Below are 20,265 nucleotides of genomic sequence, written 5' to 3' on the forward strand. Positions count from 1 at the left end.
CTCTGATTCACTGAGTTGCCAAGCTACTCCAGAGTAAACAGGGTGTGTCCAGCCTGTGGGTGTCTGATAGCAAGGGGTTCGAGTTGGGACACTTACATCCACATGTGCAAGAGCAAAATTACTTCAAATGTTGTTGTGGAGGTAAAGCCTTGCATGAGAGTATACACAAAACCCCTGTGAGGGCTTGTTAAAACACAGATTGCCAGCCCCCTGGCTGAGTTTCTGATTCTGTAGATCTGAGGTAGGTCTGAGAGTTGGCATTACTAACATGCCCCTGGGGGGTGCTGGTGTTGCTGAGTTGGAAACCAAAATGTGGGAACCATTAGCTTACAAGGAAGAGGCAACTACATGATTAACTGAGGGGGGAAGAGTTTGGGGCTCTGGGGATGGGGGTTCAGGAGATCAGAGAGAAGAAGGAGGGAAAAGAGATAATGGAATGCTGGGCATTGTGTGATATAGATTTTGGTAAGGATGTTTCCCTTCAAATATAATATACTTAGGTGAGATTTCTTATGGAAACTGAAATGGAACTGAGCTCTGTATTCAGGGGTGACATGGAGGTGAAACAAAGACATCACCCATGGGACTTAACCAAATTAATGGAAGTTTTTCAGAAATCTTAAGGAAACCCTTGAGAATTTCCTCAGCTGCTGGAAGCTGAGGTAGATGTTCTGAAGGCATTGCCCTCTAAAACTCAAGGGATAGATACATAAATTAATAAACAAACAAACAAAACTCTTGGGGGGCGGGGAGCTTTCATGCTCCAGCTGATCTGAATATACTGGAAAGAACAAAGTTTCCAGAAAGATGTAAGGAAGCCGGGGGTTCACCTAATTCACCAAATGTTAGCATAGGAAGCCTGGAGAATACAGAAGAGGAGCTATTCAACTTCTGTGCAGGAAGGGCTCCAGAAGACTTTTAATAAGACCATGTATTTATTTCGGCCAAGGTGACATTACTACACAAGTAGCCATTAACCTCACCCTTTAGTTCCTGGGAGAGACAGCAAGGTTTTTTTCTCTAATGTTACTTTCCCCATATTTGTGAAAGTTCACACTCAGGCAGTTTCTTCCATATCACAATTAGCAGAGACTAATCTAAAGGGTAGCATCATTATGTCTTCCACGAAATAATTTTTTAAATAGTTTTGTTACTTTCGTAATCAGCAAATATTTTTTAAAGCAAGTTTTGTTTCATATTTAATCTTCAACTGTTTCATGGACCTAGAAATTATTTTCCCACTTGGAAAGGGTAAGACGGTTTAATGGTAAACATAAAATTGAAATAAAGTTAAACTTTATTGTGCTTATACTCAACAGTGTAATCACCCTGTAAGTGTTATTTGAAAAATTGAACTGAACGAACCTGTCCTGTAACAAGTTTATTTTAACAAGCCTCTGACAGAAACTTGTGATGAACACCGTGTGTGTGTGTGCGTGTGTGTGTGTGTCTGTGTGTGTGTCTGTGTGTGTGTCTGTCTGTCTGTCTGCAGGCCTCCCTTCTCTGTCGTGGTTTCACTCCAGAGTCCGCATGCAGACTTCAACTAGCTGGCACAAAGGTCAGGGATAACTGCTAACAAATGTGGGACATATATCAGGGCCCCTTGCTATATCTCTGGCTAAAAAAACATTATTAAAAACATTCAAAATTATCAGCTTTAATGAGCAGTTATACCATCAGCTAACAACCACAGCCCAGTTCAAGCAGGGACTAGTGCTGAATTTGCTCTTTGTATTCCCAACTCCTTCAAATCCAAGTTCTCAAAGTTATCAGGTAAGTAACAAAATGGGTTTCATTATTTTGTTTCTTTATCAGAGTAATAGGCTTCTCTCAAGAGTCACTGTCATTTCCTTTGCATTTGAAAGATACATTTTATGTATATGTATTTTTTTTTTAATCAACTTTGAGAGGCCTGTCAGGGCCCCTTGATATAATTCTGGCTAAAAAGATATGCCTAAACAAATGCTGAAGAGTTTTCTTAAAAAACTTTTCTTTCCCGATAAAAGGAGAACTCCTGGCCGGCACTTTCCCATTTCTCCTTCCTTCTCTGAAGAGCAGACATTGTGTTGAGTAAGGGAGATCTTTCTGCCGGCTGGCGGAGGGGGTAAGGAACCAGCAGAGGTGCTGGGGCTTACATCACCCACTGCAGCTGTTGACCACAGGGGACCACTGACCTCCAGGTATCTTGCCAGGTGAGACCCTCATGAGACCCTCACTTAACTCTTGTTAATCCTTGCTTGTGAGCTGGTTTTCTATACTTGCACCAAATAATTATTAATTTATTTAGAGTCATGTGTGTGTCATGGCCAATATGCAAATAAAGTGAGACTAGAACTAGGCCATGAATGCAGATCCAGCAGGCAAGGAGCAGATACCAAGAAGCTCAGTAGCAGGGTGTCAGTACAGGAGGAAAACTCAAGGAACCAGCAAGCAGGAAACACAGCTTCTCTGCATGACTAGCACGCTATATGCCAGGCACTCAGCCCGGATAAGAGGACAGGACACAAAACTTGGCCCTAATGCCAGGAACAAGGGGTTAGAGTGAGAACAAAAGGAAAATTGACTTCTCGATAAGATCCTGAAATCTAGTCCTTCTTAACCTCTCGAGGCCTTGCAGGACAGTTGGTAATACATCTTCAGCTCGGAGTGATTGGAATATAGGAATTGTTTCATTTGTTAGTATCTGGTTCAGGGCACAGTTATCTGTGCTCCACAAATATTTGTTGAATACTTAATTACATTGTAACAATCATGGCATAATCATTTTCTTTATGTAGTTCTCATTTCTGATATCGTGTTATGGACATAGGTGGTGTTTAAGGAAGTGAAGGCTATTTATTATAGTCATGTAGTCCAAAGGTAAATAACCGACACTCCACAGTGTACTGCATTGCCAGCATTTTTAAGATATTGTGCTTTCACAGCCCATCAAGTCTACAAAATGCTGTCTGCGCCTCCTGCTTCTGGTGAGAAGAAGGGGCAGGCAATTGCTCAAGATGACTGTTCAACTGCAGGCAAATGCTCATGTTCTGAGCACATTTAAGGTAGGCAAGGCTAAGCTATGAGGTACAGTAGGTTAGGCATGTAGAGTGCATTTTTTTTTTGCTTCAGCTTATGATGGGTTTACCAGGATGGCACTCCATTATAAATCTAGGCGCATCTGTACAGTTATTGTGCAGACTGTCCCTCAGCTTGAGTTTGTTATTTCCTCATTTGGGGCAAGAATATCACAGAGTGATGCCTATGCCTTTTCACTGATCATATTGGGAGTGCCATCATGGTGTTATATCATATATCACTAGTGGTGATGTCATATTGATCACGTGGGTAATGGTGTCTGATAGGTTTTTCCTCTGTAAATTTACTTGTGGGAAGAAACTGTGAGATTGAGCAAAACTCCCATTTCTCATCATATTTTCAACCATGAAATTTAGCATATACTGATGAATTTTGCTTGCATAATTATTCCGGTGATATTTGCCAAAAGGTGGTTTTGTATTCCCATCATTCCCACTCCATTTATTAGTTGGAATTCTACTGTTTCAATGAGTCATCACTTCTTTTTTTTTTTTTACTTAATTATTGAATTGTTTATATCAGTATGGAGACATGAATTTGAGTTTTATTTTATGGACTATAAGTCGTTATTATCATTAATTATTTAATCATTAATTGTCCAGATTTGGCTGTTGGTAGCTCTTTCAAATTGAGTCCTTTGGAAATGCTCCCATCATTTTTTGACTACTTCCTTATTTTATATCACCATAAAATGTTCTAAAAGAATCTACTGTCTCTACTATACACACACACACACACATCCTCACACAATTCAACAATAGAAAAAAAAAACACAACCCAATTAATAAATGAGTAGCAGATATGAACAGACAATTCACCAAAGAGGATATCCAAGAAGGTCAACAGACATTTGAAAAAATGTTCAACATTGCTTCCAAAAAGAGAGATGCAGGTTAAAACCGCAATGAGATACCATCTTACAGGTGTGAGACTGGCACTTACTAACAAGACCTCTAATAAGTGGTGGAGAGAATGCAGAGAAAGAGGAACTGTACTACACTGTTGGTGAGTGTGTAAATTGATGAAACCATTATGGAAAGTGATGTGGTTTTACCTTAAACACTAAAAATGGACATACATACAACTCAGCAATCCCACTCCTGGACATTTATCCAAAGAATATGAAGCCATCAGTGTAAAAAACCATAGTTTGCAGCAGCATATCCATAACAGATAGGACAGTGAAGTGGCCTTAATGTCCATCAATAGATACTGCATCAAGGGCCTCCCTGGTGGTACAAGGTGTTAAAAATGCAGCATATGAAGCTATCTGAAGTCACTGCAGCACGAGTTCGAAACCAGACCAGGGAGCTACCCACATGGCCACATGGCGCAGCAGACCTCTCTGGACTTGCCCGCTGCTCCCCTCAGCAGTGTATTTCATCAGTCTGCCTGTTCTGTTCCCCGCTCTGTCTCTCGTGAATCCTCTCACCCTCCCACACCTCTGGCCTGTACTCCAGTTCTTGTATGCATAAATAAATAAACCTTCCAAAAAAAATAGACACTGCATCGGGGCCTCCCGGTGGCGCAGCGGTTGAGCGCTGGGTTGTGAAGCTGCCTGTGGCCTCTGCGGCGCCGGTTCAATCCCCGGCTGCTCCCCGGCCACCGGAGGAGGGTCCCGCATGGCGCGCAGACCTCTCCTGCCGCCCGCTGCTCCCCTCAGCAGTGTACTTCGGTCCTTCTGCCTGCTCTGCTCCCCGCTCTGGCTCTGGTGAATTCTCTCACCCTCCCGCGCTTCTGACTGTACCCAGTGCATGTATAAACAAACAAACAAACAAATAAATAAAACATGCCTGTAAAAAAAAAAAATAGACACTGCATCAAGATGTGGCACATCCACTGTGGAATAGTATTTAGCCATAAGAAAGGATGAAATACTGCCTTTGCCAACAAAATGGAGGGAATTTGAGAAAATTGTGTGTGGTAAAGGAAGTCAGAATGATAAAAATATTGGACATTTACATGGCAGACAATCCAATAATGTAAAACTCTTTTTAAAAACCAGTAAACATCAATAAACACTGTGATGGCTCTGAGGGTAAGACGGGGGGGAAGGGAAAGAATTAGGGGGTTAAAAAATAATAAAAAGTCAGAACCACACATAAAAGTTTAGAGAAATGTTACTCAACCCATATTTCCAAGTCCTCCATTCTTTTCACCCCCTTCCCACCCATGCCCTGAAGACAACCAATTGTGGATTATGTTGCCTGTTTTTTACTTTTGCATGTATGTTCTTACATGGAGTATTAACAGATATTTACCCACACTTGGATCTTGGATCTAATACTTTTATTGTTTACTTCTTTTTTTTTAAGATTTATTTATTAATTTATACAAGCACTGGGTACAGTCAGAAGTGCGGGAGGGTGAGAGAATTCACCAGAGCCAGAGCGGGGAGCAGAACAGGCAGAAGGACCGAAGTACACTGCTGGGGGGAGCAGCGGGCGGGAGGAGAGGTCTGCGCGCCATGTGGGACCCTCCTCTGGTGGCCGGGGAGCAGCCGGGGATCGAACCGGTGCTGCAGAGGCTGCGGGCAGCCTCGCAACCCAGCGCTCAACCGCTGCGCTACCAGGGAGGCCCTGGTTTACTTTTTTTTTTTAATTTAGAATTTAAATTCATTTCAAATTTATCCTGGCGTGTGGTGAGAAGTATGGACTCATTTTATCTTTTACCAAATAACTAATTGGTCTAGCAACATTTATTAGAAAATCCAATTTTGCCAACTTTGAGATGCCAACTTTGTCAGATACTATATTTTTATATGTGCTTGAATCTACTCCTTTAGTCCAGGAGTCAGCAGCTTTCTTCATTTAGGGCCATATAGTAAATATTCCGAGTTGTAGGGCATACTTCTCTATTGTTAAAGACCATGCCATAATGTCTGTGCAAAAAAAATCCCAGTTTGCTGATATTGCTGTTTTATCCTGCTGGCCAACTTGTCTATTTTTTGTACCAATAACTAACTATTTTAATTACAGAGGATTTTTAGGGTATTTGAACATCTGGTAGAACTAGTTTCCTTCATAATCTAATTTGTTCAATTAAAAAAACAACAACCATGTAACACAGACCAATGAAATTATATGAAGATTTTTATTTTCTTTGCTTTTGTTCTTTGGGGTGGTTTATAGACTATCTAAAGATGACTTCCAAGGAAGAGTTCCAGAGATCCTTTGAGTAATGTTGTTATAATCATTTGAGTCTCCCACTGTGTTACTACTTATAGGCATGACCCTATCTGAATAGATCTGGTGCGGATCATTATAAAATCAAATCATGTAACTTACCTTATGGTTACAACTTTTTAAATAAAGATTTATTTATTTGCATACAAGAGCTGGGGTGCAGGCCAGAGATGCAGAAAGTGAGAGGATTCACCAGGGACAGAGTGGGGAGCAGAACAGGCAGACTGACTGAAATACACTGCTGAGAGGAGCCGGGGGCCAATCAGGAGAGGTCTGCTGTGCCATGTGTGTTTCTCCCTGGCTGGCTGGGGATTGAATTCATGCTGCAGTGAGTTCATAGCTTCATAGTGCTGTGTCTTAACCCCTTGAGCCACCAGGGAGGCCCCTACAGTTACAACTTTTACAACTAAAGTGAAAAAAATTTTTCTGAGAAAATATTTTGAAACCTTATAATAACCTTTGAGGCAAATTGAAATATTCTGTGATATTACAATCAGAAACTGGAACTCTGGTACTATTTTTCCCCTATGGCAAATATCTTGTCAATTGTAAATGATATGCAATTCTTCATAATCCAAGGTCATTTGCGTTATAGGAAAGCTATCCTGTTAATCATCTCTGATTTATTTATCAGAACATCCTTTAGCTGAATACTATTAAAGAGTAGAGCGCTTTCTAGTTTAAAAGAAATCCAGACTTCACCCTGTTGGAAATGTGATCAGATCATTGATGGGTAACTTGGTTACTAATTTGGCACTACCTATGTTTTTCCATCCTGGATTGAGTGAACGTTATGACCTGGAATTTAGAAGCTGTGAGTGAATAAGAAAGCTTATAGCTCCCTAGTTGCATGAAGAACCAGAAACATTGAGCTGTAGTTAAATAAAGTCTAGATCAGGGCCTCCCTGGTGGCGCAAGGGGTTAGGACACAACCTATGAAGCTATCTGCAGCCACGGCAGCATGAGTTCGACCCCCAGCCAGGGAGCTACCCATACGGTGCAGCAGACCTCTCCTGACTCGCCCGCTGCTCCCCTCAGTAGTGTATTTCTGTCGTCTGCCTGTTCTGCTCCCTGTTCTGTCTCTGGTGAATCCTCTCACCCCCCACACCCCTGGCCTTTACCCTAGCTCTTGTATGTATAAATAAATAAATCTTTAAAAAAAAAGTCTAGCTCATAGGTGTGAATTTTATGGTCTTGAGAGCTGTATTTTTACTGAAAATGAAGTATTATTCTTACAAATGTACAGAATGGGATACCTTTATAAAGACATTGCTCATATTGGGGTGCTATCAGGGGGCTGTGGGATGAAAAATGTAAGATCTCCTGTTACCACCAACATTGCTATTCGAGAAGGAACATTTTATCAGTAATTTGTTTTAGGAAAAGTAACTTGACTCTGTGTGGATGGAAGTCAGAGGCTCGTTTAATAAGAAATGGCCAAGCTGCTTTACAGGGAAGAGTGAATAGACTGTGTTTTGGTCCTTACCAAGGCAATGGGAAGAGAGGTTCAGTCAGCAGGGGAGGCCATGCAGTCTGTGGTGAACATGGCCGTGGGCCCAAGCATCACACGCTGGGCCGTGTCTGCCAGCATTGTTCCACTCTCACAAACATTGTTTTGTTTAAGTGACAGAACTCCAATTGTTCATTGACAGGTGGTAGAGAGTGTGACTTTGTTTTCAACACAATGTAGTTGGTAATTTGAATGAGAACGTATCAACTACATAGCAACTTTATTTTGTTCTTCGATGGTCCCTTTAAAATACACTCTAGTGGGGCAAATTCTTTGGATGAAATTGGATGAAAGCACCAGCAGGCCTAAGTTTTCTGGTAATTCTCTGGTGGCATAAATTTCTGAGGCCCCTTTAGACTTTATAAACCTGTACACTCAGGTTACCCTATATTTATTTAAAAAATATGTTCTTTCTTACTAATAAGTTAATTTCACCTTTCTGTAACTTTTAAACTTTATAACACAGACTCATATCAGCAATTCATCCCAATTTCTAAATTTCATTCCAATACATCCGATTCATCCCAAGTTTTTAATTTTATTTTCTGACACTATAGCTACTCCTGTTCCCTCAAATAAAGGCTGCTCCAGAGGATTTCTGGCTTCTAGGGTAGGTACAGGGTTGACTTCTTTCTACATTTCCTCCTCTCTACCCTCTTCCAGCCCAACTACCTGTTTGTTTCTCGTGTCTCCTGCATTGGACAGTGGGTGCTATAGACTGTGATTTCTCAGTTGATTGGTACTCTGGGCCTGGATAGGTTTAAACTTGACACTTCTCAACATCAGTGATCATCGGGGAAATGCAAATGAAAACCACAATATGATCCACCTCACTCCTGTTAGATGGTTATCATCAGAAAGACAAGAGATAACAGTGTTGGGGAGGATATGGAGATAAATGAACTCTAGCACTCTGTGATGGGGATGTAAATTGCTGCAGCCACTCCGGAAAACATATGGAGGTTCTTCAAAAAATTAAAAATAGAACTACCTTATGATCCAGCAATTCCATTTCTGGGTATTTATCCCAGAAAATGAAGACACTAACCTAAAAAAGATTATGTACCCTCAAGTTCATTATAGCGTTGCAGTCACTTAGTGATGGGGATACTTCCTGAGAAATGCAGTGTAAGGTGATTTTGTCATTGTGTGAACATCCTAAGGTGGAGGTACTCACAGAAACCCACTATACCTGAGGCTGTGTGGCCTTGCCTATTGCTCCTGGGCCACCAACCTACTGCATATTACTCTACCCAATTCTGTAGCCAGTTATGACACAATGGTATTTGTGTGTCTAAGCATATTTAGACATAGAAAAGGTGCAGTAAAAATACAGTGGAATAGATCAGAAATGGTATAGCTGTACAGGGCTCTTTCCATGAATGGGCTCGCAGGACGGGAGGTCTCTCTGGTGAGGAATGAGTGAATGTAACACTGCTGCACACTACTGTGGACTTTGCAAACACTGCACACTCAGGCTATAAAATCTATAAGAGATACTTTATTTTAATCAATAATAAATTAACTTTAACTTACTGTGTTTTTTTTTTTACTTTATAAACTTTTAAATTTGTAATTTTTTTACTTTGGTAATAACATATAAAGCAAATTATACTGCTATACAAAAAAGTCTTTATATTCTTAGTCTATACATTTTTTCTACTTTCATTTATTTTTTTAAATACATATTTTTATACAAGAGCTAGGGTACAGGCCAAAGGCATGGGAGGGTGAGAGGATTCACCAGAGACAGAGCGGGGAGCAAAATAGGCAGATGGACCGAAATATACTGCTGAGGGGAACAGCAGACATGACAGGAGAGGTCTGCTGCACCATGTGGGAATCTCCCTGGCAGACCAGAAATCGAACCTGCGCTGCAGAGGCTGCAGACAGCTTCACACCACTGCACTCAACCTGCTTTGCCACCAGGGAGGCCCTCTACTTTTAGATTTTTAAAAGCTTTTAAAATATTTTTTGCTACAAACTGAGGTATAAACACATAGCAGCCTAAGTCTACACAGGGTGGAAATCATCAATTTCATTATTTCTACCTCCATATCTTGTCCCACCCGGGTGTTCTCAGGGCCATGACTGGAGTGGAGCTGGCATCTCTTATGACAATGCCTTCTTCAGGAACATGTCCTGAAGGATGTGCCTTAAGAATTTTTGAGTAGTTCTTGCTCTTTTCAGAAATATGTCCATGGTAGTTTTCTTGGTTTGTTTCCTTTTCTCATTATAGCTTTGCTAGTAAACAGATAATGCACCATGAATATTTCTCTCTATTAATGAAAACCTTTTAGTGTTGGGGTCCATGGTTTTGTTTTTTTTTTTAATATTTATTGATTTATTTATTTATGCATATAAAAACTGGAGCATAAGTCAGAGGTCTCAGGAGTGAGGGGATTCACCAGAGAGAGGGGGGAGCAGAACAGGCATATCTACTGAAATACACTGCTGAGGGGAGTAGCGGGTGAGACAAGAGAGGTCTGCTGTGCCATGTGGGTTACTACCTGGCGATAGCTTGATAGTGCTGTCTTTAACCCCTGTGCCACCAGGGAGGCCCAGGTCCATGTTTTAAAACCTCCTTTTAAAGGAACTTGTTGAGCTCTACAAAAATATTGCTAACTCCTTCATTGTGATTTTCTTTGGGATTCTTCTTTTTCTTCTCTTGGAGTTTCCTTTTATCTTGCCTCTTCTTTAGCTATGCATTCCTGTTCTAGCTCCAACTCTTCATTGGTCAACCCCCAGGAACTGCCTCCAGGAGCTCTTCTAAGTCATCCTCATCCACATCCAGGGTATAGGTGCTTGCTGTCTCAACCACAGCCCCCTTGACTTTTTCTACCTCCTCATTCTTGACAAGTCCTTTGAAGTCTTGGATGAACTTCTTGAGTGTCTTCTCCCAGATGCCACTCATACACTCCTCAGTGACCTCACCCCAAGCTCAAGCAAGGTTACTGCTGCAGTCATAGATGTTGTAATCCTACCAGAATTGCATCAGTGTCTTCTCAGTGTCTTCCTCAGTTGTAGCAACAACCTGGGCAAAGGCACTCCTCAGGTAGTAGGCCTTAAAAGCTGCTGTAACTCCTTGATTCATTGGTCGGATCAAAGAGGTGGTATTTGGTGGAAGAAACACCACTTTGATATTGGAATTAGGATCACCAGTAAAAAGAAGATGTCTGGAAGCATTATCAACAATAAACAAAATGTTGAAAGGCACGCTATTCTCCAAACAGCACTTCTCCATTTTACTGGCACATTCAGGAGGGCATCTTGGAAGAAGAGCTAGGTCATCCATGACTCTACTTGCTCCCGTAGGACACTGGCAGTGGGTGCTTAGTGATATGCTTGAAGGGTTTTAATTGGGAGCCTGTGATATTGTCCCCCCTCAAAACAACGCCCCGCCCCCCGCCAGTGAAGAATGTCATCCTGTCCTTAAAAGCTCTGAAATCTGGCATCGACTTGACCTCCTTATGGATCAAAGTACTTTCAGGCATCTGTTTCCAGATTAGGGAGTTTTCATTCATATTGAAGATTTGCTCTGGCAAGTAATTTTCTTCCACCCTCATCTAATTTATAGTTTCCAAAATTTTTCAGGGGCTTTTAAATCAGCTCTCACATACTCACTTGAGCAGTTTCTTAAGCCCTTAGATTGTATAAATTCCCCAGAGTGAGCCATCTCACCGTTCACTTTGACACTTAATGTCTTATATCTTAAAGCTACAATTGAAATTTCTAATACAAAAATTATCTGAAGAGAAGTAATTTATTTGGCCTTGAGAGGAGAGACTTGGTCAGAGTCTAAGATTAGACCTAATACTTAGTAGCCAACCACACATAGATTACTTATGGAGCTTTCAGAGTTTAGGAGGTTTAGTCTAGCTGTGAAAAAAACTTTCTCTTGGGCCTGAGCTCTGAGAGCCACATGTTACATAGATAAACTGATAATTGTTTGTATCACCGTTCTTGGACAGATTAAAAAAATGACGTGAGATGAATTACATTCCTTAACACAATGTTATGTATTAATCACCTTCTGATCATGTCAAATGGTCATTAGATAGGGCATCAGGAAATTTAAGTGTCATCTTGAATCTGCTGTGAATTTGCTGTGTTATTTTGAGTAAAGAATTTCTTGTTTGGGCCTAATTTATTCTATGATGTCTGAGATTCACCATCTCATTTTCTGTGAGTCTGAGAAGTCTGCAACACTGTGTACATGACAACTCTAATTCTCCAGCATCTTATTAGGAATGTATAGTGGGTTAAAGGGTAACAAAATGAAGATTTCCAAAGATTTCTCCTAGAACCTGTGGGTATTCTATTTGGAAAGAGGATCTTTGTAGATGTAATTAAGACTCTTGAGAGAAGATTATCCTGTATTATTCAGACTGGCGCCCAATCAAAATCATCAAAAACCCTTAAAAGAAATCAGTCACAAAGATACATATTGTATGATTCTATTTGTATGAAATGTCCAGAATAGACCAATTTATCGACAGCAAAAGTAGATTGGGAGTTGCCTGTGGTTGGGGGCAGGAGTAAGGATGTGGGACTTGGGAGGAGGTGGTAACTGCTAATGATACATGGTTTCCTGAGGGGGCAGGATGAAAATGTTCTAAAATTAGATTGAGAGGATGGTTATACAACATTGCCAGTATACTAAAAAAAATATATATATTAAATGTTAAATGAATAAATTTTTAACTTATACAATCCTGGAATTGAAAGAAGGCATTAATGTGAAAATTGGTGAAATTCATAAAGTCTGGAATTTATTTCATGGTTTAGTTACCAATGTGTTTATTTTAGTTTTGACAATATGCCATGTAATGTAAGATGCTAATATTGGGGAAAACTGAGCGAGGCATATATAAGCATTCTTTGTCCTAGCATTATAAGTTTTCTGTAAATCTAAAATTATTCTAAAGTTAAAAGTGTTTTTTTTTTCAAAGATTTATTTATTTTTATACATGAGCTGGGGTTCAGGCAGAGACGCTGGAGGTTGAGAGGATTCACCAGAAACCAGCAGGTAGCAGAACAGGCAGATGGACCGAAATACACTGCTGAGGGGAGCAGTGGGCTGCCACGCCCTGTGGGAATCTCCCTGGCTGGGTGGGAATCTAACCGGTGCTGCAAAGGCTGCAGACAGCTTCACAGTGCTGTGCTCAATTCACTGCACCACTGGGGAGGCCCAAAAGTTTTTTTGAATTACCAAAACATGGAGATGTCACACTTACACATACCACCAAAACCACTACCACCACCAACACACAATGGAATACTATGCAGTCATAAAAAGAAAGAAATACTGGGCCTCCCTGGTGGCTCAAGGGGTTAAGACACAACCTATGAAGTTATTAGCAGCCACTGCAGCACGAGTTTTATCCCTGGCCAGGAAGATACCCACATGGCACAGCAGACCTCTTCTGACCCACCTGCTGTTCCCTCAGCAGTGTATTTCAGTAGATCCGCCTATTCTGCTCCTCACTCTCTCTGATGAATCCTCTCACCACCCCCGTACCTCTCTGGCCTGTACCCCAGTTCTTGTATGCATAAATAAACATAAATCTTTTTTAAAAATTCCAAATTAGTTTTCATTAACCAAAGTAAATTCTATATTAGTTTCTTTTAGCCACAGATTATCCCAGGCCATGCTTCCTGGGAGCACCAGAACCAGTTCCTATTATATTTCTGAGCTCAAAATTCCTCCAGAAGCTGTCTATACTGTTTTTATTTTAATCCTTTGGAGGCCAGAACAATTAGACTAAAAGGGGAAGACAAACAACATATGGACACAGACAGCTCCCTTCGTTTTTTCCATTTAATCCATGTGGAATATCTTATGTAACTGCAGTTTTATTCATACTTGAAAGGAAACAGAACTTTCTCTCTGGTTCATTACAAGGACAAACCTTAGTTCTCTGAAGCTACATTCTTTTCACCATTGACTGCTGGAAAAGCAGTTTTATTTACATGGAAGCAATGAGAGTATTTGTTCACCTGAGGCACACATGAGCCTGTAAAAAAAAGCCTGCAAAGAGACAAAAGGGGAAAAAATCAAACATAGGCTCCCATACAAAAACGTCTTCATGAAAAATTTTAAAATATCAAAAATTAAAAGCCAAAATCAAAACCAATTTTTCTTTCATGGAGTCAAAATCAAATTCCCAAAACTGGGGAGTGATGACAGCAGAAGTCATGTGATTTCAGATACGATCCTACGTACCTTAGACTTTGGGAGGAGAAAAAAAGTTAAGCTAGACCAAATGACAAGGAAGACCCATAGCCTTATGCATTTCCTCAGGGGCTCTAGTGTTCACCAGGAAGCAATTCTGGGGTATCTTACAATAGAAACTGAAAGAGAAAGAAATATTCAAGTGTCTGTCTTTTTAAAAAACAAAGAACTCAGGTCTTCTACAAAGACCTGAGATATTTCACAAGACCAGTGGGCCTCTGGGTCTCTGGTCTCTGGGTCATCATCTTCTAAGCCTTTCTTCACTTGGAGTGATGTCTTCAAATTTCAAAGACGAGTGAGTGGTCAGCAAAGCATTATGAGAACCAGGCCATATCTCCAACAGTTGGGCTTGGGTGTCTCCACTCTGCTAGGTCTTGAGTAAGTCCCAGTCACCAGGTCTGAAAGGATGTAATGGTTCATCTGGAGGCATACAAATCCCAGAGAAAGGAACGTTTTGAGTTACAACTAAAATTTCCTGGATGTTTTATGTACCGTTTGATCATACATTCTTATTGATCTTACAGTCTTGTTTTCTGTCTCGTACAGTGGTCAAAATAGTAACCTTGGTTACTATTTATTTCACTTTTGTTGTTGCTTAAATTTATTTCAGGAAATCAAAATGTAGTATATTTGGGGGAAAGCAAAGGATGAGTGCAATAATAAGGGGACATCCTAAGCTCTATGCTAACCACTATCATGTTTATGTTGGAAGAAAATACCTCCTAAGATAACCACAGATATAATGTCACTTTTAAAATTCCATCTTCTTTAAATCTTTTCAGTTCAATCATAAATCCTGAAGATTTGTCATGTCCTCTTTGGCTGCAGTTTGGATGAGATTAGTTCTTTTGTACAGTACTGAAGAACACATAGCTTCACACCAGTCATCTATCAGCTCATAGTAAAAGGCAAAAGTAAATACTGGAAGCTGAAATTTGAACTTCTTTTGTATAGTCAACATCAGATCTTGGACAAGTACCACCTGGGGCGACTAGAAAATTCTTCTGGTAGCAAAATGTGGAGATTGCAGTTTGGGCATGTCCCCTGTTCCATCCATCAAGTTTCAATGCACTGACAGTGGAATTTATGAGCAAAAGGCAAAACTGACGGTTTTCTGAAGAGAGATTTTCATGACAGATTCCACAAGGCTCCTCCTATTCCTTGCAGTCAGCACATTGTTCTTTCTTCTACTTCACTTCTACTTCCTCCCCATATCCCCTCTCTCGTCCTCCAAAACCCTATTCTGTCTTGTCTCTCTACAAAAACAGTTGCAGGTCTAGGCCTCCTTTCTTCTCTTGCAGCATACACTCTAAAGGCTACCTCCCTAGTGGCGCAAGGGGTTAAAACACAGCCTTTGAAGCTATCTGCAGCCACTGCAACACAAGTTCGATTCCCTGCCAGGGAGCTACCCACATGGCACAGCAGACCTCTCCTGTCTCGCCTGCTGCTTCCCTCAGCAGTGCATTTCAGTTGATCTGCCTGTTCTGTTCCCCAATCTGTCTCTGATGAATCCTCTCACCTCCCACACCTTTGGCCTGTACCCCAGTTCTTGTATGCATAAATAAATTAAAAAAAAATAAAGGCTACACTGACCAATTGGAAAGGATATCTATGGCAACTTCTACCCTGGTGTCTTTTTTATATCAGGTGTACACTGACCAGTGAATATTGTGTTAAACATACGAGTATTTTCTAGAGCATCTGAATTCATGTCTGTAAGTACAGTAAGTTTGAATAATCCTTTCGAGAGCCTCAGACTGACCCTTACTGGCCTTCTGTTGAAGCTCTAGTATCTTACCAAAATTTTTTTGCTTAGACATTCCCTTCTTTAATTCTGCCAATCAGCACCTCTTATAGTGTTCTAGTCCTTCCATTCTCCCATAATTGGGGTCCCAGTTAGGATCTACCATTAGGACAGCTCCTTCTGGCTCTGGGGTATCTGGATTCTTCTGGTGGAGATGAAAATCTCTTCACAAGCCATCCCCAAAACCATTCTCTGCACAACCAATGTTAATGCTTATGTGACATGTCCATTTAGGCAGGCCAATCAGAGAAAAAAATGGAAGCAAATGAGTCACCCTTTGAGGCTCCTGTTGATATGGAAGGACAGAATTTTTCCAATTCAGAAGGTTCCCCATGGGAAAACAGGTTAAAGACCAATAGTATCTGATGTAGCTTTTGGAGTGTGGGGTCCTTGGGTTCACTCTAGGAAAGGTGTCACCAGAGCTCCCCTTGTAGTAGCACATGGCGCATTTCCCAGGTGAGTTTCTCCTTGAGGCAGAGACATTAGTTATATTTAAAGAGCAGGTTTATTAGGGAAAGGGACAGAAGAGTAAAAGACACTTGCATAGACGCAAGCAGGCAGGAAGAGCTGCCCCAAAAGGGACAGGTTTGCTGAGAGAGGCCTGTATGGTTGCAGGAGGGCAGCCTTGAGGAGAGCTGCCGCCGCTGAGGGAGCTCAGTGAAGAGAAGTTCCGGCATGGTACAGGTGACGGGCAGGCAGGAGGCTGCTTTGCGTTGGGAGAGATTTTGGTGAAAGGAAGCACCTGCATAGTCACAGGTGGGTAGAAAGACTGCTGCCCGGTTGTGGGGGCAGCTTTAGGTTTTAGTTAGGTTTTATCATCTTCAGGGAGGGGCTCGTCTTTGTGGGTGGATGGTTTTGTGCTCATGACACTCCCCACAGCAGTCGGATACTTTCTGGGTGTTGTGCCTCCTGATCTGGGCGTTGATGCCTAAGGGTCTTGGGTTCTATAATTAGGTTAATGGCTTACTCTAATCCCCTCTACCCCTACCTCCTTATATGAGTTAGGTTCTTGACCTTGTATCTCCTTTCCAGTTTTTCTATTTTTATCCTCCATAAGTATCCTTCAGGTTGCCCCTGATGATTTAATTAACGGGAACTGGTGAAACAGAATTGTTCTATCACAGGGTAGGCTCCTTTGACTAAATTGGGTGCCCTAACTGGCATCATCCTGGCAGTAATGTGCTACAGCAGTGGGAGCAGGAAGGAGGCGGGAGGCGGTGTAGTTCCCAGAGCCCTCCCGGCTCTCAGAGCTGAGTCTCAGTAAGACAACTGGAGGTTGCTCCAGGAACTCAGTCCAGGGCTTGGTAAGGCGGAGCTGTCAGGAGCCAGGGCTCTGAGGGTGGAGAGCGCCAGGGTACCCTCCGGCAAAGGCTGAGGTAACGACTCGCTGTTCCTCAAACTCTGGAAACCAATTTTTTAAAAAAGATTTATTTATTTATGCATACAAGAACTGGGTACAGGCCAGTGGCACAGTGGGTAGGTAGGGTGGGGTGGGAGGATCCACCAGAGACAGAGTGGGGAGCAGAACAGGCAGACTGACTGAAATACACTGCGGAGGGGAGCAGCGGGTGAGACAGGAGCGGTCTGCCGCGCCATGTGGGTGGCTCCCTGGCTGGCCAGGGATTGAACTCCAGCTGCAGGGGCTGCGGATTGCTTCAAAGGTTGCATCTCAACCCCTTGCGCCACCAGGGAGGCCCTGGAAACCAAATTTCGATGGCCCGGCCGGCCGGTCGGTATAACAATATGCTCCTTTTGGGAATCTCCGGCCACCTCCAGGTTCACCTAGCGCTCCGGCGCCTAGAGCAAAGGGGGCCTCCCGCCCCGCCCCGCCCCACACGCCCCTGGCCCCGCCCCCGCCCCGCCCCGCCCTGGCCCCGCCCCTGTGATCACGCCCCGCCCCCGCCGCCGTTGTGGGCGGTTGACTTTCGAACGGAGCCGCGCACTCTCGCCCATTGGAGGACGCTGCGCAGTTGAAAGTCGCCGGGGACCGCGCCTGCGTGGGGAAGCCCGCGAGGCCCCGCCCCGTCTGGGCGCCCGCGGTGCCTCGGGCGGCGGGGGCGGCGCCCAGTACCTCAGCCTGCGTCGGGGGCCGCGGAGCCGGTGGCCGGCGCTGCGCGCGGTGAGTCTGAGCCGCCCTCCTGCCCTCGGGGGCGCTGCGGCCTCTCCCCCGGCGCCCCCGCGGCCTCGTGGGGTGCCTGGGGCTCGAGGGAGCGCGCGGGCGTGGGTCCTGCGTGTCTTCCCTCCGGCCCGGGATGGAGCCGCCCTTCTGCGGGGTGCGGGGCGCGGGGGGCGAGCGGGGCTGCCGGGCGGGGCCCCCGGGCTGGGCGTGAGCGAGGGGCCGGCGCCCCGCGAGGCGCGGGGGGCTTTGCCCGCGGACCCTGCGGAAGCGGGAGGGCGAAGGAGGGAGAAGGCGCCTGAGCTGCTCTGTGGGGCTGTCTCAGGGGCGGTTATGGGCCCATTTTACGGACGCGCAGCCTCGGTTTTCAGAGGCTTTAGCCTCCCGCGGCGTTTACAGGGCCGAGCGGAGCCAGCCCCGCGGGGGGGACCCGAAGGGTGTCCAGCTGGGGCTGGCAAAGCCTCTCGTTCCCGTGGCTGTTTCTTGCCTTCCTGTAAAACAGCTTGGGCAACCCCAAAATGACCAGGAGTGTTTGGTTAATACTGCTTGGTTGATGTTTTCGAGAGCTTGTAAGATTCTTGATGCTAAAAAAAAAAAACAACAAAACAGAGGTCCTTTGTGACGATTTGTTTGCTAGAGAATTGTTAGGATTTTCGAGGTAGGAGAGATGCCTGCCCTGCAGCTCCAGTAACTCTTGATGTTTGTTACTACTTTTCTTAGGAAAAAGGAGGCACAGGTAAGATAAACATAAAAGACAGTGAGATAACCATTCCTGATGTAGTTTTGAGATGAAAATCTAAAATATTTAGAAAACTATTTTCATTGTAGAAGAAGAATAAAAGAATCCGAAAAAGTTGGAGAAGATAAAGGATTGTATTCATTCCCCACATCCGAAGGTCACCACGAAGTAGGTAAGTTCTGGAAAATTAAGGACGAAGAAAAGGTTTCAGAGTGTGTGATTTAAACTGCAAGGTGAAGATTTTGAATCTTCTGTAAAGATATGTTGGTGATGTGTAAATTTCAAGTCGTGTAGGAGGAGCATAAATTGAAAAGTAAATAATCCCTCCTCTGACCTATACTTTAAACTTAGTTAACTCTTTTTGTATACCCTTTCAGAAGTTTGTAGAGACCTGCGCACAGTGGTGTCACTTTATACGTTCAGTTCTGCACGTTACATTTATAACCTGTTACCTTTTTACTGTGTGTTTAGCAGTGATCTGCATTTTTTAATAACTAAGTGATTATTACCTTTTGAAATAAGGTGCCATCATTTAGTCTGGAAAGGTGGAGTTTTAATTTTAGGACAGTTTCAACATTGCCTTTCCACAAGCATATTACTGAATGTTTTTTACCAAATATGTTTTCACTTTGAAAACTGTAACCTCTCTTTTTAGTTACTGGTTAAATTGCTTTAAAAGGTTCTTTCTTAGTTTGGGTTAACAGATGTCAAAGTGCAGGAAAACAGACAGTGAAAATCAGATCTGACCATAAGATTTTTTTTTTTTAATTTGAAAATTAGAGTGGTTCTTCCTTCCTTTTGTGTAAGTACAAAAGCATTTTTTTTTTAAAATCTTGCTTTATATATGTATACAGATGGCAAAATTGTGATATTTCTAAAGTAAGTCTTGAATTGCATAAAATGTGTGTTTTATCAGCTTGGGCCACAAAAATGTGAGCCCAATCGGGTGGTGGCATCTCTTGAATTTTCCCAGACTTTCAGCTGACTCACACAGTAAGTCTTAGAGTAAGTCATCTAACTCTATAATGTGATAAATATAACTTTTCTTTACAGGTTGTAAAAAGTAATGGATGTTTTATAACCATTCATGTTTAGAGATGAAAGGAAATAATGCACTAGTGAATTAAAATTCAAAAAATAGTTTATGGAAAATGGGTAATATTTTTGTTACTGCTTATTCCTGGTCATCATTCTGTAACGTGCTGGTTAGACATTGTGGAGGCTCCATAGGAGGAAGTGAGTTTGAAGGAGAAAGACTACCTGACTGCCTAAAATGTTCAGAAATTTAGAAGTGTGTTTGTTTTTGACACAAGCAACTTGTGCAATAATTCATAAATAGGTGATTTAGCTTTGTTTCTTTCTGAAAAGATTAATGTTTTCTATTCACATTTCTTGGTGACTTTTAAAAGGGAAGTAGGAAATCTTTGAACTCATTTACTAATTTTTACTTGGAATTAGTGCTCACTGGAGGAAAACAATATTTACAGTTACTTTTATTTTACTTTTTAAAAATATATTTATTTTTTAAAAAATATTTTATTTTATATAATTCTTACTTCATTTTTGCACAATGTATGTATGCATTTTCATTTTGGTTA

The 20,265-nt window shown here is 42.3% G+C and overlaps 1 protein-coding gene across 4 annotated transcripts in view; it reads left to right on the forward strand.

The window, feature by feature from the left end:
• The first annotated feature begins 2,171 nt into the window (after window positions 1–2,171).
• TRIM59 (tripartite motif containing 59) overlaps window positions 2,172–20,265 on the forward strand; it is a 28,310-nt gene continuing 10,216 nt past the window's right edge. Inside the window, exons 1-3 of one of the 4 annotated variants that reach the window (XM_037526201.2) lie at window positions 18,022–18,085; window positions 18,566–18,664; window positions 18,757–18,839. The gene's annotated coding sequence lies outside the window, so the exon portion shown is untranslated. Of the gene's footprint in view, window positions 2,193–17,874; window positions 17,932–18,021; window positions 18,086–18,262; window positions 18,665–18,756; window positions 18,840–20,265 lie in introns of those variants that run through there. The other 3 variants (XM_054700967.1, XM_037526202.2, XM_054700966.1) reach the window with 3 other exon arrangements.

This window comes from Talpa occidentalis, unplaced genomic scaffold (genome assembly GCF_014898055.3).
Source record: "Talpa occidentalis isolate TD23 unplaced genomic scaffold, MPIMG_talOcc4v2.1 talOcc4.4, whole genome shotgun sequence".
Taxonomy (NCBI): Eukaryota; Metazoa; Chordata; class Mammalia; order Eulipotyphla; family Talpidae; genus Talpa; species Talpa occidentalis.